Source organism: Arachis hypogaea, chromosome 1 (assembly GCF_003086295.3).
Source record: "Arachis hypogaea cultivar Tifrunner chromosome 1, arahy.Tifrunner.gnm2.J5K5, whole genome shotgun sequence".
Classification (NCBI taxonomy): Eukaryota; Viridiplantae; Streptophyta; class Magnoliopsida; order Fabales; family Fabaceae; genus Arachis; species Arachis hypogaea.
The window spans coordinates 58388945-58415201 of record NC_092036.1 but is presented as its reverse complement, the minus strand read 5'-3'; the positions used below and the strand labels follow the sequence as shown (position 1 = coordinate 58415201).

The 26257-nt window shown below is 39.4% G+C and overlaps 1 non-coding gene across 1 annotated transcript; it reads right to left on the bottom strand.

The window, feature by feature from the left end:
* Window positions 1-19815: 19815 nt before the first annotated feature.
* LOC112711654 (small nucleolar RNA R71) lies at window positions 19816-19923 on the bottom strand. Its single transcript, XR_003157565.1, has one exon. It is a non-coding gene; the product is annotated as a small nucleolar RNA R71 (small nucleolar RNA).
* Between the last annotated feature and the right edge of the window lie 6334 nt (window positions 19924-26257).

The window sequence follows — 26257 nt, the reverse complement described above, 5'->3', positions numbered from 1 at the left end:
CACCTTTGTCACTAACGCTCCAATTGCCTTAAGCCCCTACGTTAGAACCCACATTAACTAAGTTAACGTGGCTCTTAACGTAGTAATGAAGCCCTCTCCCAACGTTTGTGACAAAAGTGAGTGTCACTAACGTTGGCTCTTTGAACCCCATTCCACGTTAACTTCCACGTTAACAATCTTAACGTGAGAGTTAACATAGGTAATGCTAATGATCCAACGTTAGTGACAAAAGTGAATGTCACTAACGTTGGCATTGTTGATCCTCTTCCACGTTAGAGTTCACGTTAACTTAGTTAACGTGACTCTTAACGTGGAGCATTGCCTAGTTTCCCAACGTTAGTGGTGTTCACTTTTACCACTAACGTTGAGGAGAAACGTTATTGGAGTTCACGTTTCTCATTAACGTGGAGTCCTCTTTTTCTTCTACGTTAAGTACAACGTTAACTTAGTTAACGTGGCTCTTAACGTAGGCTATGAATGGCTTTGCAGGCGTTATTGGTGATCACTTTTCTCATTAATGTTGCAAACTATTTGCCATCCCACGTTAGTAGTCACGTTAACTAAGTTAACGTGAATGCTAACGTGATTCTTCCATGCTTTATTTGTCCTGAAATCAAGCAATTAAAGTGCATCAAAGCTCTAGCCAAAGTCATGAGATTATGTATCATTAAATTATCATGCAATTCTGGCAAAAATCTTATGAAATCATGCAAAAATTCACAATAGTTGCTTAAATGAAGGTGTAAGTGTATTTTCACCCAAAACTTGCCTTGTTTACTAGGTGGTGGACGAAATTGTGATCCTCAAAGTTGGTCTCTTTGTATTCGTGTGAAATCAAAAATACCCCAAAGAGATCATGGTGTGATAAATTGGGATCTGAATAATCCCTGGTGTGATCATAACTCCATTCAACTTAACCAGCAAGTATACTGGGTCATCCAAGTAATACCTTACGTGAGTAAGGGTCGATCCCACATAGATTGTTGGAATGAAGCAAGCTATGGTCACCTTGTAACTTTCAGTTAGGCAGATTAAATTGGATTTTGATGAGTTCGAAAATTAATAATAAATAGAAAATAAAAAGGGATAGAAATACTTATGTAAATCAATAGTGGAAATTTCAGATAGGCGTATGGAGATGCTGTGCTCCTCTCGTATCTCTACTTTCTTATAACATTCATCCAATCCTTCCTACTCCTTTCTATGGCAAGCTGTATGTAGGGCATCACCGTTGTCAATGGCTACATCCCATCCTTTCAGTGAAAACGTTCATATGCTCTGTCACAGCACGGCTAATCATCTGTCGGTTCTCAATCAGGTTGGAATAGAATCCCTTGATTCTTTTGCGCTTGTCATCACACCCAGCCTTCAGGAGTTTGAAGCTCGTCACAGTCATTCAATCCCAGAATCCTACTCGGAATACCATAGACAAGGTTTAGACTTTCCGGATCCTCATGAATGCCGCCATCTATCTAGCTTATACCACGAAGATTCTGTTGGAGAATCTAAGAGATATGCGCCCGGCCTAGAGTAGAACGGAAGTGGTTGTCAGTCACGCGCGTTCATAGGTGAGAATGATGATGAGTGTCACGGATCATCACATTCATCAAAGTTAAGTGTAACGTATATCTTGGAATAAGGATAGAAGAGAATTGAATAGAAAGTAATAATAATTGTATTGAAACTTGAGGTACAGCAGAGCTCCACACCCTTAATCTATGGTGTGCAGAAACTCCACTGTTGAAAATACATAAGTAAAAGGTTCAGGCATGGCCGAATGGCCAGCCCTCTAAAACGTGATCAATAGCCTCCTAAGATGAAGAATAAAACAAAATAGAGACCAAAGATGAAACGTGGTCAAAAGACGACTAATACACTAGTAAAAAGTCTTATTTATACTAAACTAGCTATTAGGGTTTACATGAGTAAGTAATTGATGCATAAATCCACTTTCGGGGTCCACTTGGTGTATGTTTGGGCTGAGCTTGATCTATCCATGAGCTGAGGCTTTTCTTGGAGTTGAACTCCAAGTTATAACGTGTTTTGGGCGTTCAACTCCGGATCATGACGTTTTTCTGGCGTTTAACTCCAGACAACAGCATGTACTTGGCGTTCAACGCCAAGTTACGTCGTCAATTTCCGAATAAAGTATCGACTATTATATATTGCTGGAAAGCTCTGGATGTCTACTTTCCAACGCCGTTGAGAGCGCGCCAATTGGAGTTCTGTAGCTCCAGAAAATCCATTTCGAGTGCAGGGAGGTCAGATTCCAACAGCATCAGCAGTCCTTTTGTCAGCCTTTTTCAGAGTTTTGCTCAAGTCCCTCAATTTCAGCCAGAAATTACCTAAAATCACAGAAAAACACACAAACTCATAGTAAAGTCCAGAAATGTGAATTTTAACATAAAAACTAATGAAAACATCCCTAAAAGTAGCTTGAACTTACTAAAAAATACCTAAAAACAATGCCAAAAAGCGTATAAATTATCCGCTCATCACAACACCAAACTTAAATTGTTGCTTGTCCCCAAGCAACTGAAAATCAATTATGATAAAAAGAAGAGAATATACTATAAATTCCAAAATATCAATGAATATTAATTATAATTAGATGAGCGGGACTTGTAGCTTTTTGCTTCTGAACAGTTTTGGCATCTCACTTTTTCCCTTGAAGTTTAGAATGATTGGCTTCTCTAGGAACTTAGAATTTCGGATAGTGTTATTGACTTTCCAAGTTAAGCATGTTAATTCTTGAACACAGCTACTTATGAGTCTTGGCCGTGGCCCTAAGCATTTTGTTTTCCAGTATTACCACCGGATACATAAATGCCACAGACACATGACTGGGTGAATCTTTTCAGATTGTGACTCAGCTTTGCTAGAGTCCCCAGTTAGAGGTGTCTAGAGCTCTTAAGCACACTCTTTTTGCTTTGGATCACGACTTTAACCACTCAGTCTCAAGCTTTTCACTTGGACCTTCATGACACAAGCACATGGTTAGGGACAGCTTGATTTAGCCGCTTAGGCTTGGATTTTAATTCCTTGGGCCCTCCTATCCATTGATGCTCAAAGCCTTGGATCCTTTTTACCCTTGCCTTTTGGTTTTAAGGGCTATTGGCTTTTTCTGCTTGCTTTTTCTTTTTCTTTCTATTTTTTGCCATTTTTTTGCAAGCTTTTTACTTTTCACTGCTTTTTCTTGCTTCAAGAATCAATTTCATGATTTTTTTCAGATCATCAATAACATTTCTCTTTGTTCATCATTCTTTCAAGAGTCAACAGTTTTAACATTCATAAACAACAAGATCAAAAATATGCACTGTTCAAGCATTCATTTAGAAAACAAAAAGTATTGTCACCACATCAATATAATTAAATTAAATTCAATGATAAATTCGAAATTCATGTATTTCTTGTTCTTTTGAATTAAAACATTTTTCATTTAAGAGAGGTGAAGGATTAATGGAATTTATTCATAGCTTTAAGACATAGTTACTACATACTAATGATCATGAAATAAAGACACAAAACCTAGATAAACACAACATTAAAAACCGAAAACAGAAAGAAATAAAGAACAAGGAATGAATCCACCTTTAGTGGCGTCTTCTTCTTGAAGGTCCAACAATGTCCTTAAGCTCTTCTATGTCCCTTCCTTGCCTTTGTTGCTCGTCCCTCATTGCTCTTTGATCTTCTCTTATTTCATGGAGAATGATGGAGTGCTCATGATGTTCCACCCTTAATTGTTCCATATTGTGGCTCAAATCTTCTAAGGAGGTGTTGAGTTGCTCCCAATAGTTGTTGGGAGAAAGTGTATCCCTTGAGGCATCTCAGGGATTTCTTGATGATGAGCTTCCTCATGCATCTCTTGAGAACCGTGAAGGGTCTCTCTTGCTTGCTCCATCCTCTTCTTGGTTATGGGCTTATCCTCCTCAATGGAGATGTCTCCTTCTATGATAACTCCAGCTGAGTAACATAGATGGCAAATAAGGTGAGGAAAAGCTAGCCTTGCCATGGTGGAGGGCTTGTCGGCTATTTTGTAGATTTCATTGGAGATGACCTCATGAACTTCTACTTCCTCTCCAATCATGATGCTATGAATCATGATGGCCCGATCCACAATAACTTCAGATCGGTTGCTAGTAGGAATGATGGAGCGTTGAATGAACTCCAACCATCCTCTAGCCACAGGCTTGAGGTCCAGTCTTCTTAGTTGAACTGGCTTGCCCTTGGAGTCTCTTTTCCATTGAGCTCCTTCCACACATATGTCCATTAGGACTTGGTCCAACCTTTGATTAAAGTTGACCCTTCTAGTGTAGGGGCGTTCATCTCCTTGCATCATGGGCAAGTGAAACGCCAACCTCACATTTTCTGGACTAAAATCTAAGTATTTCCCCCGAACCATTGTGAGATAATTCTTTGGATTCGGGTTCATACTTTGATCATGGTTCCTAGTGATCCATGCATTGGCATAGAACTCTTGAACCATTAAGATTCCGACTTGTTGCATGGGGTTGGTTAAGACTTCCCAACCTCTTCTTTGGATCTCATGTCAGATCTCCGGATACTCATTCTTTTTGAGCTTGAAAGGGACCTCGGGGATCACCTTCTTCTTTGCCACAACATCATAGAAGTGGTCTTGATGGCTTTTGGAGATGAATCTTTCCATCTCCCATGACTCGGAGGTGGAAGCTTTTGTCTTCCCTTTTTCTTTTCTAGAGGATTCTCCGGCCTTAGGTGCCATTGATGGTAGTGGAAAACAAAAAATATTGTGCTTTGACCACACCAAACTTAAAATATTGCTCGTCCTCGAGTAATAGAAGAAAGAAGAGAAGAAGAAGAAGAAGAGAATACGGTAGAGAGGGAGAGAGGTAGGTTCGGCCAAGGTGAAGAAGAGGGGGGTTGTGTTGTGTGAAAATGAAGTAGAATGGAAGGGTATATATAGGGAGAGGGGGTAGTGTGTATTCGGCCATTTAGGGTGGGAATGGGTGGGAAAATGGTTTTGAATTTTTGAAGGTAGGTGGGGTTTATGGGGAAGAGTGGATGGATGTGAGTGGTGAAGGGGGTGATTGGGAAGAGGAATTGAGGTGATTGGTGAAGAGTGTTGGGAAGTGTGACATGGGGAATAGTCATCACAAAAATAGGAATAGGAGGTAAGGTAGGAATATAGTGGGTGGGGATCCTGTGGGGTCCACAGATCCTGAGGTGATCCTGTGGGGTCCACAGATCCTGAGGTGATCCTGTGGGGTCCACAGATCCTGAGGTGTCAAGGAATTCCATCCCTGCACCAAATAGGCGTGTAAATTGCCTTTGCACACCATTCTAGCGTTTAAACGCCGTGTGGTGCACATTCTGGGCGTTCAACGCCCATGTAAAGCATGTTTCTAGCATTGAACGCCAGTTTCATGCTTGTTACTGGCGTTCAGCGCCAGCTTTTCTTCTCTAGGCACATTCCTGGCGTTCAGCGCCAGAATGTTGCTTGTTTCTGGCGTTCAGGGCCAGAATGATGCTCTGTTCTGGCGTTGAACGCCGGCCAGATGCATCTTACTGGCGTTGAACGCCAGCCTGTGCTTCCTCCAGGGTGTGATTTTTTTCTTCTGCTGTTTTTGATTCTATTTTTAATTTTTATGATTTTTTTGTGACTCCGCATGATCATGTACCTAATAAAACACAAATAAAAATAAAATAATATAAAATAAAAATTAGATAAAATTGGGTTGCCTCCCAACAAGCGCTTCTTTAATGTCAATAGCTTGACAGTGGCTCTCATGGAACCACAAGGTGATCAGGTCAATGTTGTATAGTCCCAACACCAAACTTAGAGTTTGGATATGGGATCTTAACACCAAACTTAGAGTTTGGTTGTGGCCTCACAACACCAAACTTAGAGTTTGATTGTGGGGGCTCTTCTTGACTCTGAACTGAGAGAAGCTCTTCATGCGTACTCTCTTTTGTCACAGAGGGATGGCCTTGTGCCTTAAACACAAGGTAGTCCCCATTCAATTGAAGGACTAATTCACCTCTGTTGACATCTATCACAGCTTCTGCTGTGGCTAGGAAAGGTCTTCCAAGGATGATGCATTCATCCTCTTCCTTCCTAGTGTCTAAGATTATGAAATCAGCTGGGATGTAAAGGCCTTCAACCTTTACTAACACGTCCTCCACTATTCCATAAGCTTATCTCAATGACTTGTCTGCCAATTGTAATGAGAACAAGGCAGGTTGTACCTCAATGATCCCCAGCTTCTCAATTACAAAGAGTGGCATAAGATTTATCCCTGACCCCAGATCACACAGAGCTTTTGCAAAGGTCATGGTGCCTATGGTACAAGGTATCAAAAACTTGCCAGGATCTTGTTTCTTTTGAGGTAGAGTATGCTGAATCCAGGTATCTAGTTCATTAATGAGCAAGGGAGGTTCACTTTCCCAAGTCTCATTACCAAACAACTTGGCATTCAGCTTCATGATAGCTCCTAAATATTGAGCAACTTGCTCTCCAGTCACATCTTCATCCTCCTCAGAGGAAGAATAGTCTTCAGAGCTCATGAATGGCAGAAGGAGATTTAATGGAATCTCTATGGTCTCTGTATGAGCCTCAGATTCCTTTGGATCCTTAATAGGAAATTCCTTCTTGTTTGAGGGACGTCCCAGGAGGTCTTCCTCACTAGGATTTTCGTCCTCCTCCTCCCTTGTGCATTCGGCCATATTGATTATATCAATGGCCTTGCACTCTCCTTTTGGATTCTCTTCTGTATTGCTTGGGAGAATACTGGGAGGAGTTTCAATGACTTTCTAACTCAGCTGGCCCACTTGTGCCTCCAGATTTCTGATGGAGGATCTTGTTTCATTCATGAAACTGAAAGTGGCCTTTGACAGATCAGAGACTAGATTGGCTAAATTAGAAGTGTTTTGTTCAGAATTCTCTATCTGTTGCTGAGAAGATGATGGATATGGCTTGCTATTGCTCAGCCTATTACGTCCACCATTGTTAAAGCCTTGTTGAGGCTTTTGTTGATCCTTCCATGAGAAATTTGGATGATTTCTCCATGATGAGTTATAGGTGTTTCCATAAGGTTCACCCATGTAATTAACCTCTGCCATGGCAGGGTTCTCAGGATCATAAGCTTCTTCAGAAGCTGCCTCTTTAGTACTGTTGGATTCATGTTGCCATCCATTCAGATTTTGAGAGATTATGTTGACCTGTTGAGTCAACACTTTGTTCTGAGCCAATATGGCATTCAGAGCATTAATTTCAAGAACTCCTTTCTTCTGAGGTATCCCATTATTCACGGAATTCCTCTCAGAAGTGTACATGAATTGGTTGTTTGCAACCATGTCAATGAGTTCTTGAGCCTCTTCAGGCGTTTTCTTTAGGTGAATAGATCCACCTGCAGAATGGTCCAATGACATTTTCGAAAATTCAGATAGACCATAATAGAATATATCTAATATGGTCCATTCTCAAAACATGTCAGATGGACATCTTTTGGTCAGCTGCTTGTATCTTTCCCAAACTTCATAGAGGGATTCACCATCTTTTTGTTTGAAGGTTTGAACATCAACTCTTAGCTTGCTCAGCTTTTGAGGAGGAAAGAATTTATCCAAGAAGGCAGTGACCAGCTTATCACAGGAGTCCAGGCTATCCTTAGGTTGTGAATCCAACCATATTCTAGCTCTATCTCTTACAGCAAAAGGGAAAAGCATGAGTCTGTACACTTCAGGATCAACTCCATTCGTCTTTACAGTCTCACAGATCTGCAAGAACTCAGTTAAAAACTGGTAAGGATCTTCAGATGGAAGTCCATAAAACTTGCAGTTTTGTTGCATTAAGGCAACTAGCTGAGGTTTCAGCTCAAAATTATTGGCTCCAATGGCAGGAATGGAGATGCTTCTTCCATCAAACATGGATGTTGGCTTTGTGAAGTCACCAAGCATTCTCCTTGCATTATTATCGGCTGCCATCTCCTTCTCTTGTTCGAAAATTTTTGAAAGGTTGTTTCTGGATTGTTGTAATTTAGCTTCTCTTAATTTTCTCTTCAGAGTCCTTTCAGGTTCTGGATCAATTTCAACAAGAGTGCCTTTATCCTTGCTCCTGCTCATATGAAAGAGAAGAAAATAAGAAAAGAAAAAGGAATCCTCTATGTCACAATATAGAGATTCCTTTATGTTAGTAGAAGAAGAAAAGGGGATAAGAGTGAAGAAGGATGGGTTTGGATTTTTAGATGAAGAGGGGTGAAGAGAAGTGTTAGTACATAAATAATTAAATAGAATAAGAAAAGAGAGGGAGAATTTCGAAAACAATTTTGAAAAAGGGGTTAGTAATTTTCGAAAATTAGAAATAAGATAGGATTAAAATTAAAATTTAAAACGATTAATTAATTAAAAAGAAATTTTGAAAAAGGGATGAGATATTTTCGAAAATTAGAGAGGGATAGGTAGTTAGGTGGTTTTGAAAAAAGATAAGAAACAAACAAAAAGTCAAAGAGTTAGTTGAAAAAGATATTAAAATCAAAATTTGAAAAGATAAGAAGATAGGAGGTTAGATAAGATATTTTGAAATCAGATTTAAAAAAAAAAGATAAATTTTTTTTTTTGAAAAAGATAAGATAAAAGATAAAAAGATTTAATTTTTAAAATGACTTAACTAACAAGAAACTACAAGATAAGATTCTAGAACTTAAAGATTGAACCTTTCTTAATAAGAAAGTAACAAACTTCAAATTTTTGAACCAATCACATTAATTGTTAGCTAATTTTTGAAAATTAGATGTAAAAGATAAGAAAAAGATTTTGAAAATAATTTGAAAAAGATTTTTGAAATTTTCAAAAAATAGGAAAGAATGAAAAAGATATAATTTTTTTTTTGAAAAAGATATTAAAAAGATAAGATTTTTAAAATTGAAATTTTGACTTGACTTGTAAGAAATAACTAATTTTAAAAATTTTTGACCAAGTCAACCCAAAATTTCGAAAATTTGGAGGAAAATAAGGAAAATATATTTTTTTGATTTTTGAATTTTTTATTATGAGAGAGAAAAACAAAAAAATACTCAATGCATGAAATTTTTAGATCAAAACAATGAAAGCATGCAAGAATGCTATGAATGTCAAGATGAACACCAAGAACACCTTGAAGATCATGATGAACATCAAGAACATAATTTTGAAAAATTTTTGATGCAAAGAAAACATGGAAGACACCAAACTTAGAAATCTTTAATGCATGGACTCTAACAAACGAAAAATGCATATGAAAAACAACAAACAACATAAAACAAGAAAACATCAAGATCAAACAAGAAGACTTACCAAGAACAACTTGAAGATCATGAAGAACACTATGAATGCATGGAATTTCGAAAAATGCAAGAAAAATTTTAAAAGCATGCAATTGACACCAAACTTAAAAATTAACACAAGACTCAAACAAGAAACATGAAATATTTTTTATTTTTATGATTTTCTAATTTTTTTGTATTTTTATTTTAATTTTTTCGAAAAACATGGTTAGAAAAACGAAAAAGAAAAGAAAAATTTTGAAAAAGATTTTTGAAAAGAAAATTACCTAATCTGAGCAACAAGATGAACCGTCAGTTGTCCATACTCGAACAATCCCGGCAACGGCGCCAAAAACTTGGTGTTGTTGCCGGATCAGAAACACTTGGTGCTGTAGTTGCACGTAATTATAATTCAATCAATCCCCGGCAACGGCGCCAAAAACTTGGTGGACGAAATTGTGATCCTCAAAGTTGGTCTCTTTGTATTCGTGTGAAATCAAAAATACCCCAAAGAGATCATGGTGTGATAAATTGGGATCTGAATAATCCCTGGTGTGATCATAACTCTGTTCAACTTAACCAGCAAGTGTATTGGGTCATCCAAGTAATACCTTACGTGAGTAAGGGTCGATCCCACAGAGATTGTTGGTATGAAGCAAGCTATGGTCACCTTGTAACTCTCAGTTAGGCAGATTAAATTGGTTTTTGATGAGTTTGGAAATTAATAATAAATAGAAAATAAAAAGGGATAGAAATACTTATGTAAATCAATAGTGGAAATTTCAGATAGGCGTATGGAGATGCTGTGCTCCTCTCGTATCTCTACTTTCTTATTACATTCATCCAATCCTTCCTACTCCTTTCTATGGCAAGTTGTATGTAGGGCATCACTGTTGTCAATGGCTACATCCCATCCTTTCAGTAAAAACGTTCCTATGCTCTGTCACAGCACGGCTAATCATCTGTCGGTTCTCAATCAGGTTGGAATAGAATCCCTTGATTCTTTTGCGCTTGTCATCACGCCCAGCCTTTAGGAGTTTGAAGCTCGTCACAGTCATTCAATCCCAGAATCCTACTCGGAATACCATAGACAAGGTTTAGACTTTCCGGATCCTCATGAATGCCGCCATCTATCTAGCTTATACCACGAAGATTCTGTTGGGGAATCTAAGAGATATGCGCCCGGCCTAGAGTAGAACGGAAGTGGTTGTCAGTCACGCGCGTTCATAGGTGAGAATGATGATGAGTGTCACAGATCATCACATTCATCAAAGTTAAGTGTAACGTATATCTTGGAATAAGGATAGAAGAGAATTGAATAGAAAGTAATAATAATTGTATTGAAACTTGAGGTACAGCAGAGCTCCACACCCTTAATCTATGGTGTGCAGAAACTCCACTGTTGAAAATACATAAGTAAAAGGTTCAGGCATGGCCGAAAGGCCAGCCCCCTAAAACGTGATCAATAGCCTCCTAAGATGAAGAATAAAACAAAATTGAGACCAAAGATGAAACGTGGTCAAAAGATGACTAATACACTAGTAAAAAGTCTTATTTATACTAAACTAGCTATTAGGGTTTACATGAGTAAGTAATTGATGCATAAATCCACTTTCGGGGCCCACTTGGTGTATGTTTGGGCTGAGCTTGATCTATCCACGAGCTGAGGCTTTTCTTGGAGTTGAACTCCAAGTTATAACGTGTTTTGGGCGTTCAACTCCGGATCATGACGTTTTTCTGGCGTTTAACTCCAGACAGCAGCATGTACTTGGCGTTCAACGCCAAGTTACGTCATCAATTTCTGAATAAAGTATCGACTATTATATATTGCTGGAAAGCTCTGGATGTCTACTTTCCAGAAAATGCATTTCGAGTGCAGGGAGGTCAGATTCCAACAGCATCAGCAGTCCTTTTGTCAGCCTTTTTCAGAGTTTTGCTCAAGTCCCTCAATTTCAGCCAGGAATTACCTGAAATCACAGAAAAACACACAAACTCATAGTAAAGTCCAGAAATGTGAATTTTAACATAAAAACTAATGAAAACATCCCTAAAAGTAGCTTGAACTTACTAAAAACTACCTAAAAACAATGCCAAAAAGCGTATAAATTATCCGCTCATCACTAGGAAAATGCATGAAACTACCCTAAAACAGTAAAGAAAAGGTCAGTGAAACTGGCCTAGATGCCCTGGCATCACAACACCAAACTTAAAGCTTGCTTGTCCCTAAGCAAGTACTGAAGCATAAGAAAAATGAAATGAAAGAACAAAAAAGATAAGATGGAAATAGCATTCATGGTTCATGGAGTTTCATGCATAGCAACTTAGGTTCTTTCTTTTTAGGTTTCAAGCCTTTATCAAATCCCTAGTCACTCTCTTGATTGCATCCTTGAGGCTTCTTTCTATTGATCCTTCTTTTTTTTTTAAGTTTATTTTTCTTTTTGCTAGGTGCTTTGTAAGAGGGCGACTTTTTATGATAAGCTTTCAGCCAACACTCCCAAACCAGTTGGTTTTAAGGTGCTAGGTGTTAAGACACCCCTAAGGACTTACTCCCTCAAGTCTCTTTCCCTCACACATACACACCACAGGCACATGGTTTGTTATTCTTCTTTCTTGAGACCTTGGTGTCCAGCACCTCTTTGGGTTACTAAGTGCTCTGTAACAAGGCACCCCTAAGAGCTTATTCATCCAAGTATATCCCTTGTACATAAACACCACAGACACATGCCTCAGTTTCAAAACCCTTGGTGCCTAGCATTGTTTCTTATTTTGTTCCCTTTCTTATTTTCACTTGTATTGCTCTTCTTCTTTTTTTCTTTCTTGCTGGGATCTTATTGTTTAGCTAGCCTCAAGGAATGTGTCTCAAACTTAGGACTTAGGATGGATAGTTGCTTTCTTTCCTTTCTTGGTGAACCAACTTAGCTTACTAATCATTCTACCACAAACATTCAGAATGCACTTTACAAAATAACTCCACTCTCATTCTTTTCATAACATTTTCTTTTTGATTAACTTAAAGAGACAAGCATACAAGTAAGAAAGGTGCAAGTGAACATTCAAGATGTTAGGCTCAATAATATAGACTTAAATAAGGAGAATTAAATGCATAATTGAAAATCCTAAGCTACCATGGAAGCATGTTCTATTTCATACATGATTTTCCTTATTTAAAGCTTTGAAAAAGAAGGTAAACTAAGAAGGAATTTCACCACCTTTCACTTGTTGGCCTGCTTATTCTCTTCTGCTCCCTTGGGATTCTCCTTGATTACTTGAGTCTCCATTCCCTTTACGCTTCCCCATCAACTTTTTCCAGAATTCGGCATCCTCCATCTTCTTCTTTAATGCTTCCTTTTGCTGTTTCACCTTCCCTTCTTCTTGTTCAGTTAAGTTCTTGCGAACTGCTCATAATTTGGGATGTCAGGGTGTAGGTGATGAATATGTTCAACCACATAGTTTAACTTTGCCTGAGTGTTGACGCTGAATTCTTCTCGGTGCAGTTGCCTTCCTTCATTTAGCACGCTGAATTCGTTGAATGCTTTCATCTGATTCATCTGTCGTTGGTTGAGTTCCTAGAGGCGTTTATCTTGACTTTCTTGCCTTTCAGACACTTGATTGAAGGCTTGAGTAAGCTGGGAATAGTGCTCTTGTTGCTGCTCCATTAGCTGTCTCTGCCATTCCCTCTGTTGATTCATCCAATTTGTTAGCATTTCCTCTTGCCGATCCATTCTCTGAGATTAAAGTTGCAGTTGTTGTTCTTGTCCTTCCATGTATAGCCTTGACAAATCATCAATGGCTCCTCGGATGTGACCCAAGTTGATGTCGGTTGGGTCATGATATCCTTCTTGATGATGTACCGTGGGTTGGGGTTCTTCTTGGAGAGGCTCTTCCTCTTGTGCCTCTTCTGATGTCCTCTTCCTTAGATGGGGTCTTTTCTGCTGTTGAGCTGGAGTCACATGGGTGATGCGTTGGAGTGTAAGTGATCTCCCAAGACCTAGCCAAGTTGGACTGCTGTCCTCAAAGACTACCTTGGCTTTCATGCATAATCTAAGGATGGTGCTGGGGTACCAAAGTCTGGCACCTGAATCCTTTTTCTCGGCTGATTCTTGGATTCCTTCAGCTATAATTTCGTGCACGTTGATGCTTCCACCCTTTATCAAGCAATGTACCATGGTAGCTCGAGTAATATTGACCTCAGAATTATTTACTGCTGGAAGGATAGATCGTCTCACAAGCTCAAACCAGGCCTTGGCTTCTGGGATGAGGTCTCCTCTCCTGAAGAACCGAGGTCTCTTATCTGCATACTTTTCCCAGTCAGATCCCACAATGCATATATCACCCACAATCTCTTCCAATTCATCATTGTCAGCACCTTTATTTATTCTTTCTTGATAACCAAACTCAACAAAACGTGGGGATTTCAAATGGAGAACTCTAGTGATTGCATTGGGGCTAAAATCCACCTCTATTCCTCTTACATAGATCTTGAAGGTTGGGGCTGTGGTCTTATCTTCTCTAACCACATTTGAATAAAATTCTCTGATGAGGTTTGCATTTGCCCTTGCTTGCGAGTTACTGAGCTTTTCCCAACCCCTCTTTTCAATCTTCTCTCGAATTTGTGGACACTCATCTTCATCGAATTGAAAGGTTGACTTGGGCAAAATCTTTTTTTCTTTTATTCGCTCGAATTCGAGCTCATGGAAGGCTGTTTTGAATCTCCCAGTGTCGAAGGAGGGCTGTTCCATTGGTTCTTTTCCTCTTCGCCTTTTGAAGCTTGATGCTGCCATGAGTGAGAATTGAATAGTAGAGGTTAAGGGGTTGAAGATGGAGTTCGGTTGGGTTGAGGTAGAATGAGTTTTGAGGGAATGAGTTTTGAAGGGAGAAGAGAAGAGGTGAGTATATAAGGTATACGTGAAGTATGTATGGCCGAGAGAAAGAAGTGAAAAGAAAAGAATGGGGATAAAGGGTGTGTACGGAAGAGTTGTGTGAAGGGTTTATATAGAGGGGATGGCAATTGTTGAAGGGTGTGGATTGATGGTGTTGTTTTGATAATGGATGGTTGGGGTTTTGAGATTGGATTATCACATGGATCACCTCCTTTATGAGGGTCTTGGTTCGGTCTCCAAAGCCATCCATTCCCCATGTTGCATGGCAACACTTCCAAGGACATTCCCTATGAAGACAAGTGTAAAATTCCCTTGGTATAGTGGCCGAATCTCCTTGTATTAATTGTCCTATCAATTACCATCAATGTCCTTTTTGATTCCCTATAAACAAACAGTAGATGCAATGGGTTATTTGAACTTTTGGTGGGAAAAAGTGTGAACTAATAAAATGTTTCTTTTTCTTTCGTTTCTATATGACTAAATACTTTCCATGAAAACAAATCAATTAAACATTAAACTTCCCATGCATGCACGTTGGTACACCAAACTTGTTTGTAATCACATGATGCAACAAGTTTGGGGAATGAACTTTCCTCATAAGGTGTGTTCAAACCACACTTGGTGTGCTTTGAACACCAGACTTATTGTGTACTATAAGTTGCATGTAGAGGGACTTATTGTCAATTGTCAAAATTAATTTGAAATTCCATGGAAATTGCCTTATTGCTATTGTTATTAGAAATTTAAAGAAGAGAGGGTTATAAACATGGGTTGCCTCCCATGAAGCACTTCTTTAGCGTCACTAGCTTGACGTTTGGTTCTTTGTCAAGGAGGTTGATAGTGCTTGAAGTCCTCCCCTCATGCAGTATGTTTGCCTCCAGTGAAATCATTGAGAAGTTCGTCTCCCGGGGAAAGATCTTCTGTAGGTATCTTTCTGCTTCTCCATCTCCTTGGAACTTTTTTCTTTATTTCCATTGATGTTTTCTTGTTTTCTATGGATTCTTACTCTAGGAGATTCTTGTTATTGATCTTGCATGAATCTGGTGGTTCTGGTTCTTCTTGAATCACCTTTGAACATGGTTCTTCCTGACTAAGCTCCCCAACCAATGGGGCTTCCAATTGTGTTGTTTGTGCTTCTTCATTTGGCTCTTCTATCATCTTATTGTCTTCGTGATCTGCTCCTTGTGAGAGGTTGTAAACATTGAAAGTGAGCTGCTCATCATGTATTCTCAGCACTAACTCTCCTCGTTCTACATCTGAGTGCTCTAGCTGTGGCTAGAAATGGTCTTCCCAGAATGATGAGGTAAATAGGATTCTCATCCATTTCCAGAACGATAAAATCTGTGGGAAGATAGTAGCTCCCAACCTTTACCAGCACATTTTCAACTACTCCTACTGCTTGTTTTTGGGTTTTGTCAGCCAATCTGATAATTACATCAGTAGGAGTTAGTTCATTGATTTGGAGCTTCTTCATGAGAGAGAGAGGCATTAAGTTGATGCTTGCTCCCAAGTCACAAAGCCCTTTGTCAATCATTGTTTCTCCTATGGCACAAGGAATGTGGAAGCTTCCTAGATCCTCCTTCTTTGTGGGTAGTCCTGGTTGAATGAGAGCACTACAATCTCTGTTCATCTTGATTGTTTGTCCACCCTTCAATGGACTTTTTCTGGCTAGTATCTCCTTTATATACTTAATGTAGAAGGGCATCTGTTGGAGGGCTTTAATGAATGGTGTATTTACATCTAAAGATGCAAACATATCAAGAAACCTTGAGTACATTCTCCCTGCTACACCACCTTTAAGCCTGTGGGGAAAAGGTGCATATGGGTTCAATACCTCCTTCTTCTTTAGCTCTTCCTTGGATGTGAGTGGAGTTGCATAGCTTCCTTCCTCTTGACTTTCCCTTTGGTTATTTTGGAGGTGTTCTACTCCATTCATACTCCCCTCATCACTTGTGGTTATCATTTTGCATTCTTCCCATCTCACTTTCTTTGGTTCTCCTCTTAGATTCTTCTCTGTATCACTGGGGAATCCATCAGTGGGTTTGGGGATTTGTTGAGATAGATAATGATGAGCGGATAATTTATACGCTTTTTGGCATTGTTTTTAGTATGTTTTTAGTATGTTTTAGTTAGTTTTTATTATATTTTTATTAGTTTTTAGTTAAAATTCACTTTTCTGGACTTTACTATGAGTTTGTGTGTTTTTCTATGATTTCAGGTATTTTCTGGCTGAAATTGAGGGACATGAGCAAAAATCTGATTCAGAGGCTGAAAAGGACTGCGTATGCTATTGGATTCTGATCTCCCTGCACTCGAAGTGAATTTTCTGGAGCTACAGAAGCCCAATTGGCGCGCTCTCAACTGCGTTGGAAAGTAGACATCCTGGGCTTTCCAGCAATGTATAATAGTTCATACTTTGCCGGAGATTTGATGGCCTAAACAGGCGTTCCAAGTCAGCTCAAGAATTTTGGCGTAAAACGCCGGAACTGGCACAAGAATGGGAGTTAAACGCCCAAACTAGCACAAAAGCTGGCGTTTAACTCCAAGAAAAGTCTCTACATGAAAATGCTTCAATGTTCAGCCGAAGCACACACCAAGTGGGCCCGGAAGTGGATTTTTATGTCATTTACTCATCTCTGTAAACCCTAGCTACTAGTTCTCTATAAGTAGGACCTTTTGCTATTGTATTTACATCTTTTGATCATGTTTTTATGATTGAACCCTCTTTGGGAGGCTGGCCATTCGGCCATGCCTAGACCTTGTTCTTATGTATTTTCAACGGTGGAGTTTCTACACACCATAGATTAAGGTGTGGAGCTCTGCTGTACCTTGAGTATTAATGCAATTACTATTGTTCTTCTATTCAATTCGGCTTATTCTTGTTCTAAGAAATCACTTGTTCCTCAACTTGATGAATGTGATGATCCGTGACACTCATCATCATTCTCACCTATGAACGTGTGCCTGACAACCACCTCCGTTCTACCTTAGATTGAGTGGATATCTCTTGGATCCCTTAATCGGAATCTTCGTGGTATAAGCTAGAATTGATGGCGGCATTCAAGAGAATCCGGAAGGTCTAAACCTTGTTTGTGGTATTCTGAGTAGGATTTAAGGATTGAATGACTGTGACGAGCTTCAAACTCGCGATTGTGGGGCGTTAGTGACAGACGCAAAAGAATCACTGGATTCTATTCCGACATGATCGAGAACCGACAGCTGAATAGCCGTGCTGTGACAGAGCGCGTTGAACATTTTCAATGAGAGGATAGGACTGTAGCCATTGACAACAGTGATGCCCAACATACAGCTTGCCATGGAAAGGAGTAAGAAGGATTGGATGAAGACAGTAGGAAAGCAGAGAGACGGAAGGGACAAAGCATCTCCATATGCTTATCTGAAATTCTCACCAATGAATTACATAAGTATCTCTATCTTTACTTTATGTTTTATGTTATCCTCCATAACCATTTGAGTCTGCCTGACTGAGATTTACAAGATGACCATAGCTTGCTTCATACCAACAATCTCCGTGGGATCGACCCTTACTCGCGTAAGGTTTATTATTTGGACGACCCAGTGCACTTGCTGGTTAGTTGTGCGAAGTTGTGATAAAGAGTTGAGATTGCAATTGAGCGTACCATGTTGATGGCGCCATTGATGATCACAATTTTGTGCACCAAGTTTTTGGCGCCATTGCCGGGGATTGTTTGAGTTTGGACAACTGACGGTTCATCTTGTTGCTTAGATTAGGTATTTTTCAGAATTTTTAAGAATGAATTCTAGTGTTTCAAGGTGATGTTCTTATCATCACCAAAGCTGATTGATCTTCATCAATTTAGCTCTTGAATGTAATGTCCTGCTAAAGCTTGGCTAGCCGTGTCTAATTCCTTTAGACTAAAGCTTTAGACTAACATTGCATGATTCCTGGAATTCTTATTAAAAATTTTGAATTTCTTTATTTTCTTCTCCATATAATTTTCGAAAAAAACCAAAAAAATTACAAAATCATAAAAACCAAACATATTTCTTGTTTGAGTCTAGTGTCTCATTTTAAGTTTGGTGTCAATTGCATGTTTCTGTTCTTCTTGCATTTATCATGTGTCTTCATTGATCTTCAAGTTGTTCTTGATGATTTACTTGCTCTGATCTTTAAATTCTCTTGTTTTGTGTGTTTTGTTGTTTCTCATATGCATTCTCAATTTGTTAGTGTCAGTAGTATACAAACTTCTAAGTTTGGTGTCTTGCATGCATTGTTTATTTGATTTTAGTTGCATTTTGATTTTTCCTTATCATTAAAAATCCAAAAAAAAATTTTAATTTGTGTCTTTTCAAGTCAATAATACAGAGAATTGAAGATTCAGAACATACAGCAGAGGAATTACACAGAAAAAGCTGGGCGTTCAAAACGCCCAGTGAGGAAGGAAAACTGGCGTTTAAACGCCAGCCAGGATACCTGGCTGGGCGTTTAACGCCCAAAAGGGTAGCATTTTGGGCGTTAAACGCCAGAATGTATACCATTCTGGGCGTTTAACGCCAGGATGACACAAGAGGGAAGATTTTGTTTTCAATTCAAATTTTTTTTTCAAGTTTTCATAATTTTTCAAAATCAAATCTTTTTCAAATCATATCTTTTCAATCATATATTTTCAAAATCAATTTCTTTCCATTTTCAAAAATACTTGCTAACAATTAATGATTTGATTCAACATTTCAAGTATGTTGCCTTTTCTGTTGAGAAAGGTTTAATGTTTGAATCATATTTTTTCTTGTTAGCCAAGTCATTAATTTTAAAAATCAAATCTTTTTAAATTGTTTTTCAATCATATCTTCTCAATCATATCTTTTTAAAACTATATATTTTCAATCATATCTTTTTAATCACATCTTTTTCAAAATAAGTTTTCAATCATATCTTTTTGATTTCTAATTTCAAAATCTTTTTCAAAAATCACTTAATTTCTTTCTCACTCTTAGTTTTCGAAAATCATCAATCAATTTTCAAAATTCTTTTTCAAAATCTTTTAAATTATTTTCGAAAATTATTCCCTTCTTCTCACATCCTAATTCTTCTACCTCCTCCTTCTATTCCTCTGACACCTCAAGGAATCTCTATACTGTGACATAGAAGATTCCATATTTTCTTGTTTTCTTCTCTTTCATATGAGCAGGAGCAAAGACAAAAATATTCTTGTTGAGGCTGACCCTAAACCTGAAAGGTCCTTGAAGCGAAAACTAAGAGAAGTTAAAGCACAACTCTCTGTAGAGGACCTAACAGAAATCTTCAAAGAAGAAGACATGGAAGCCGAAAACAACAACAATGCCAACAATGCAAGGAAGGTGCTGGGTGACTTTACTGCACCTACTTCCGACTTCTATGGGAGAAGCCTCAATTAGTTTCGCTAATGCAACAGAATTGCAAGTTCCATGGACTTCCATTGGAAGATCCTCATCAATTTTTAGCTGAATTCTTGCAAATCTGTGACACTGTTAAGACCAATGGGGTTGACCCTGAGGTCTACAGACGTATGCTATTCCCTTTTGTTATAAGAGACAGAGCTATAATATGGTTGGACTCACAACCTAAAGAAAGCCTGAACTCCTGTGAAAAGCTAGTCAATGCCTTCTTGGCAAAGTTCTTTCCACCTCAAAGATAGAGTAAGCTTAGAGTGGAAGTCCAAACCTTCAGACAGAAGGAAGGTGAATCCCTCTATGAAGCTTGGGAAAGATACAAACAATTGATCAGAAAGTGTCCTTCTGACATGCTTTCTGAATGGAGCATCATAAGTATCTTCTATGATGGTCTGTCTGAACTGTCCAAGATGTCATTGGATAGCTCTACTGGAGGATCTCTTCATCTGAAGAAGACGCCTGCAGAAGCTCAAGAACTCATTGAAATGGTTGCAAATAACCAATTCATGTACACTTCTGAAAGGAATCCTGTGAACAATGGGACGAATCAGAAGAAAGGAGTTCTTGAGATTGATACTCTGAATGCTATATTGGCTCAGAACAAAATATTGACTCAGCAAGTCAATATGATTTTTCAAAGTCTATCTGGAATGCAAGCTGCACCAGGCAGTACTAAGGATGCTTCATCTGAAGAAGAAGCTTATGATCCTGAGAACCCTTCAATGGAAGAGGTGAATTACATGGGAGAACCCTATGGAAACACCTATAATCCTTCATGGAGAAATCATCCAAATCTCTAATGGAAGGATCAACAGAGACCTCAACAAGGTTTCAACAACAATAATGGTGGAAGAAACAGGTTTAGCAATGGCAAGCCTTTTCCATCATCTTCTCAGCAACAGACAGAGAATCCTAAGCAGAGCCACTCTGACTTAACAACCATGGTCTCTGATCTAATCAAAACCACTCAAAGTTTCATGAGTGAAACAAGGTCCTCCATTAGAAACTTGGAGGCACAAGTGGGTCAACTGAGTAAGAAAGTTACTGAACTCCCTCCTAGTACTCTTCCAAGCAATACAGAAGAGAATCCAAAAGGAGAGTGTGAGGCCATCAACATAGCCGAACTTGGAGAGGAGAAAGAGGCAGTAAGCGCCACAGAGGAAGACCTCAATGGACATCCACTGGCCTCCAATGAGTTCCCTAATGAGGAACCATGGGAATCTGAGGCTCACACTAAGACCATAGAGATTCCATTGGATTTACTTCTGCCATTCATGAGCTCTGATGAGTATTCTTCCTCTGAAGAGGATGAAGATGTCACTGAAGAGCAAGTTGCTAAGTACCTTGGAGCAATCATGAAGCTAAATGACAAGTTATTTGGTAATGAGACTTGGGAGGATGAACCCTATTTGCTCACCAAAGAACTGGCTGACTTGTCTAGGCAGAAATTACCTCTAAAGAGACAGGACCCTAGGAAGTTCTCAATACCTTGTACAATAGGCACCATGACCTTCAAGAAGGCTCTGTGTGACCTAAGGTCAAGCATAAACCTTATGCCTCTCTCTGTAATAGAGAAACTAGGGATCTTTGAGGTACAAGCTGCAAAAATCTCACTAGAGATGGCAGACAATTCAAGAAAACAAGCTTATGGACTTGTAGAGGATGTTCTGGTAAAAGTTGAAGACCATTACATCCCTGCTAATTTCATAGTCCTAGAGACTGGGAAGTGCATGGATGAATCCATCATCCTTGGCAGACCCTTCCTAGCCACAGCAAAGGCTGTGATTGATGTTGACAGAGGAGAATTGATCATTCAAGTGAATGAAGAATCTTTTGTGTTTAAGGCTCAAGGATATCCCTCTGTAACCATGGAGAGGAAGCATGAAGAGCTTCTCTCAAAACAGAGTCAAACAGAGCCCCCACAGTCAAACTCTAAGTTTGGTGTTGGGAGGCCACAACCAAATTCTAAGTTTGGTGTTGAACACCCACATTCAAACTCTAAGTTTGGTGTTGGAGAGGTTCCAACATTGCTCTGAGTATCTGTGAGGCTCCATGAGAGCCCACTGTCAAGCTACTAACATTAAAGAAACACTTGTTGGGAGGCAACCCAATGTTATATTTATCTATTTTTCTTTTGTTATTTTATGTTTTCTGTAGGTTGATGATCATGGGAAGTCACAAAATCAATTGAAAGAGCAAAAACGGAAAGAAAAACAGCACACCCTGGAGGAAAACTTGCTGGCGTTTAAACGCCAGTAAGGGCAGGAAATGGGCGTTTAACACCCAGTCTGGCACCATTCTGGGCATTAACGCCAGAAAGGGGCACCAGACTGGCGTTAAACGCCAGGAAAGGGCAAGAAGCTGGCGTCAAACACCAGAAATCGGCACCAGCCCGGCGTTTAACACCAGAATTGGCATAAAGAGCAATTTTGCTCGCCACTTGGTACAGGGATGAATTTTCCTTGACACCTCAGGATTTGTGGACCCCACAAGATCCCCACCTACCCCACCACACTCTCTCTTCTTCACCCATTCACCAATCACCTCAACACCTTGGTGCACGAAATTGCAATCACACTCTTGCAATTCTGCACAACTAACCAGCAAGTGCACTGGGTCGTCCAAGTAATACCTTACGTGAGTAAGGGTCGATCCCACGGAGGTTGTCGGCTTGAAGCAAGCTATGGTTATCTTGTAACTCTTAGTCAGGATATCAATAATTCTCAGGTTTAATTGTGAAAAGTAAAAGAACATGAAATAAATACTTGTTTTGCAGTAATGGAGAACAGGTTGAGGTTTTGGAGATGCTCTGTCTTCTGAATCTCTGCTTTCCTACTGTCTTCTTCTTCATGCACGCAAGGCTCCTTCCATGGCAAGCTGTATGTAGGGTTTCACTGTTGTCAATGGCTACCTCCCATCCTCTCAGTGAAAATGTTCAATGCACTCTGTCACAGCACGGCTAATCATCTGTCGGTTCTCAATCAGGTTGGAATAGAATCCAGTGATTCTTTTGCGTCTGTCACTAAAGCCCAGCCCTCAGGAGTTTGAAGCTCGTCACAGTCATTCAATCCTTGAATCCTACTCAAAATACCACAGACAATGTTTAGACCTTCCAGATTCTCTTGAATGCCGCCATCAATTCTAGCTTATACCACGAAGATTCTGGTTAAGGAATCCAAGAGATATTCACTCAATCTAAAGTAGAACGGAGGTGGTTGTCAGGCACACGTTCATAGGTGAGAAGGATGATGAGTGTCACGGATCATCATATTCATCAAGTTGAAGAACAAGTGATATCTTAGAATGGAAGCAAGCGTGATTGAATGAAAAATAGTAGTAATTGCAATAATCCATCAAGACACAGCAGAGCTCCTCACCCCAACCATGGGGTTTAGAGACTCATGCCGTAGAAGATACAATAAGAAACGTGCAATATGTCATGAGGTCCAGATACAATGTCAAAATATCCTATTTATAGTGAACTAGTAACCTAGGATATACAGAAATGAGTAAATGACGTAAAAATCCACTTCAGGGGTCCACTTGGAGTGTGCTTGGGCTGAGCATTGAAGCTTTCATGTGTAGAAACTTTTCCTGGAGTTAAACGCCAGCTTTTGTGCCAGTTTGGGCGTTTAACTCCCATTTTTGTGCCAGTTCCGGCGTTTAACGCCGGGAATTCTGAGGCTGATTTGAAACGCGGGTTGGGCCATCAATTCTTGGGCAAAATATAGACTATTATATATTGATGGAAAGCCCAGGATGTCTACTTTCTAACGTAATTGAGAACGTGCTAATTGGGTTTCTGTAGCTCCAGAAAATCCACTTCGAGTGCAGGGAGGTCAGAATCCAACAGCATCTGCAGTCCTTTTTCAGCCTCTGAATCAGATTTTTGCTCAGGTCCCTCAATTTCAGCCAGAAATTACCTGAAATCATAGAAAAACACACAAACTCATAGTAAAGCCCAGAAAAGTGAATTTTAAATAAAAACTAATAAAAACATACTAAAAACTAACTAAAATGTACTAAAAACATACTAAAAACAGTGCCAAAAAGCGTATAAATTATCCGCTCATCACAACACCAAACTTAAATTGTTGCTTGTCCCCAAGCAACTGAAAATCAAATAGGATAAAAAGAAGAGAATATACTATAGACTCCAAAATATCAATGAAACTTAGCTCCAATTAGATGAGCGGGACTAGCAGCTTTTTGCCTTTGAACAGTTTTGGCATCTCACTTTATCCTTTGAAGTTTAGAATGATTGGCATCTATAGGAACTCAGAATTCAGATAGTGTTATTGATTCTCCTAGTTAAGTATGATGATTCTTGAACACAGTTACTTTATGAGTCTTGGCTGTGGCCCAAAGCACTCTGTCTTCCAGTATTACCACCGGATACATACATGCCACAGACACATAACTGGGTAAACCTTTTCAGATTGTGACTCAGCTTTGCTAGAGTCCCTAATTAGAGGTGTCCAGAGTTCTTAAGCACACTCTTTTTGCCTTGGATCACTTTTTATTTTTACCCTTGCCTTTTTGTTTAAAGGGCTATTGGCTTTTTCTGCTTGCTCTCTCTCTCTCTCTCTCTCTCTCTCTCTCTCTCTTTTTTTAATTTCCTTTTTCGCATATACTGCTTTTTCTTACTTCAAGAATCAATCTGATGATTTTTCAGATCCTCAATAACATTTCTCCTTTACCATCATTCTTTCAAGAGCCAACAAGTTTAACATTCTTTAATCAACAAATTCAAAAGACATATGCACTGTTCAAGCATTCATTCAGAAAACAAAATGTATTGTCACCACATCAAACTAATTCAACTAGTTTCAGAGATGAATTCAAAATCTTGTACTTCTTGTTCTTTTGTGATTAAAGCATTTTTCATTTAAGAAAGGTGATGGATTCATAGGACATTCATAGCTTTAAGGCATAGACACTAAGATACTAATGATCATGTAGTGAAGACATAAACATAGATAGAACATCAAGCATAGAAATTGAAAAATAGAATAATAAGAACAAGAAAATTAAGGAACGGGTCCACCTTAGTGATGACGGCTAGTTCTCCTTCTTGAAGATCCTATGGAGTGCTTGAGCTCCTCAATGTCTCTTCCTTACCCTTGTTGCTCCTCTCTGATTTCATGGAGGATAATGGTTGCTTTTGTTGAGGTCCATGAGTGGGCTCTTTTGTTTGCTCCATCCTCTTTCTTAGTGATGGGCTTTTGAGATGAATCTCTCCATCTATCATGACTCGGAGTTGGAAGCAACTGCCTTCCCTTTCCTCTTCCTAGAGGTTTCTCCGGCCTTAGATGCCATAAATGGTTATGGAAAAACAAAAAGCAATGCTTTTACCACACCAAACTTAGAAGGTTTGCTCGTCCTCGAGCAAAAGAAGAAAGAAGGGAGTAGAAGAAGAGGAAATAGAGGAGATGGAGGGGGGCTTTGTGTTTTGGCCAAGGGGGAGAAGTAGTGTTTAGGTTGTGTGAAAATGAGGGGGTGAAGATGGGTTTATATAGGGGTGGAGAGGTATTGAGGTGATTGGTGAGTGGGTGAAGAAGAGAGAGAGTGGTGGGGTAAGTGGGGATCCTGTGGGGTCCACAGATCCTGAGGTGTCAAGGATAGCTCATCTCTGCACCAAGTGGCGTGCAAAATGCCCTTTTCTGCCAATCCTGGCGTTAAACGCCAGGCTGCTGCCCATTTCTGGCGTTTAACGCCACCTTCTTGCCCATTCCTGGCGTTAAACGCCAGTCTGGTGCCCCTTTCTGGCGTTAAACGCCCAGAATGGTGCCAGACTGGGCGTTAAACGCCCATTTGCTACCCTTACTGGCGTTTAAACGCCAAAAGGTTTTTCCTCCAGGGTGTGCTATTTTTCTTTCTGTTTTTCATTCTATTTTCCTGCTATTTTTCTTTCTATTTTTCTTTCTGTTTTTCATTCTGTTTTTGCTTTCTCAATTGATTTTGCTTCTTCCTTTTCCTGTCTGCAAACCATGGTACTTCCTGAATGGCGAAGAGTTGCTCATCCAGAAAGGTTTCAGAGATCTCAGTAGGAGGGAGGGATGCTCCTGCTACTGGTTCTATCCGGGATAGGTGATCAGCTACTTGATTCCCTGTCCCTTTTCTGTCTCTTATTTCTATATCAAACTCTTGCAGAAGCAACACCCATCTTATGAGCCTGGGTTTTGAATCCTGCTTTGTGAGTAGATATTTAAGAGCAGCATAGTCAGTGTACACAATCACTTTTGATCCTACTAAATAAGATCTGAACTTGTCAATGGCATAAACCACTGTAAGTAACTCCTTTTCTGTGGTTGTGTAGTTCTTCTGTGTATCATTTAGAATACGGCTGCCATAATAAATGACGTGTAGAAGCTTATTATGCCTTTGTCCCAATACTGCACCAATGGCATGGTCACTGGCATCACACATTAGTTCGAATGGCAGTGTCCAGTCTGGTGCAGCGATAACCGGTGCTATGACCAGCTTAGCTTTCAGAAGGTCAAACGCCTGCAGATACTCCTAATCAAAGATAAATGGTGTGTCTGCAGCTAGCAGATTACTCAGAGGTTTTGCAATTTTTGAAAAATCCTTTATAAACCTTCTGTAGAATCCTGCATGACCTAGAAAGCTTCTGATTGCCTTAACATTGGCAGGTGGTGGTAATTTTCCAATTACCTCAACTTTAGCTTG